This window comes from Mandrillus leucophaeus, unplaced genomic scaffold (assembly GCF_000951045.1).
Source record: "Mandrillus leucophaeus isolate KB7577 unplaced genomic scaffold, Mleu.le_1.0 Scaffold5, whole genome shotgun sequence".
Classification (NCBI taxonomy): Eukaryota; Metazoa; Chordata; class Mammalia; order Primates; family Cercopithecidae; genus Mandrillus; species Mandrillus leucophaeus.
In genome coordinates this window covers 10249302-10250381 of record NW_012105364.1, presented here as the reverse complement: position 1 = coordinate 10250381, position 1080 = coordinate 10249302, and the positions used below count along the sequence as shown (strand labels likewise).

The following is a 1080-nucleotide window of genomic DNA, read 5'->3' as shown; positions in this document are numbered from 1 at the left end:
GATTACAGGCACCCACCGCTATGCCCAACTAATTTTTTGTATTTTTAGTAGAGATGGGGTTTCATCATGTTGGTCAGGCTGGTCTCGAACTCCTGACCTCGTTATTCGTCAGCCTCGGCCTCCCAAAATGTTGGGATTACAGGCGTGAGCTGCCGCACCTGGCCCTGTTGGATGAATTTAAGCAACAAGGACTCCAACAAGGACACACTCCCTGTGGCACTGCCATATTTTTGGGAGCACTTTGATGAGGATGGCTAGTCCCTGTGATACTCAGAGTATCGCTGCCCTGATGAACTCACTCAGTCAGATCTTCATGAGCTGCAATCTCATCACTGGAATGTTCCAGCGACTGGACAAGCTGAGGAAGAATGCCTTCACCAGTTTCATCCCCTTTGGAACCAACAATAGCAGCTCCGTTTCTAGAGTCTGGGTCTTCCGAGGCCAGGAGCTTGCCTTTCCTCTGAGTGCAAATTGGCAGGTGGACTATGAATCATACACACGGAGGAAACTGGATCCTGGCAGCGAGGAGACACTTGGAATCCAAATATATTCATAGGGAAAGTTCGAGAGTACTTTTCCTGGGAGGGGACCTTCCAGCATGTTGGCCAAGACTTCAATCAGGGCACGATCTTCAAGTGAACATCTCTTGCCAACGCCTAGCTGCCTGCATCTGCCCCTTCAGGGAGACGGGGGTCATTAAAGGAAACTGAACATTGAAAAAAAAAGAGTCTCTTCTCTCCCACATGGCTTCCTTACTTTGGACAACTTTCTTAACCTCTGCTTGTTTCAGATGACTCATCGATATAAAATTAACATAACATCACAGAATTAATCTGGAATTAACTTGTATGTTTAATAAAGCTCCTGGAAAGGTATCTGACACATAAGGGAGCACTCTGTGTTAGCTATTATTGTTATTTACACTTTTGCCCAAAATCTTGCATTAATAATGGACATAATTAACCTTGGAATCCAAATTATTCCAAATTTTTAAAAAAGTTCTATAATACAGACTGTAGAGACAGGGTAATTAGCTGGGCATGGTGATGTGCACCTGTGGTCCCAGCTACTTGGGAGGCT

General features: G+C 45.1%; 1 pseudogene across 1 annotated transcript in view; it reads left to right on the top strand.

Moving 5' to 3' along the window:
* Positions 1 to 639, top strand: part of LOC105550924 — a 114499-nt pseudogene extending 113860 nt beyond the window's left edge. The window contains exon 2 of the transcript XR_001007801.1: positions 143 to 639. The product of XR_001007801.1 is annotated as an elongation factor 1-gamma pseudogene (transcript). The remainder of the gene's footprint in view (positions 1 to 142) is intronic.
* The last annotated feature ends 441 nt before the right edge of the window (positions 640 to 1080 follow it).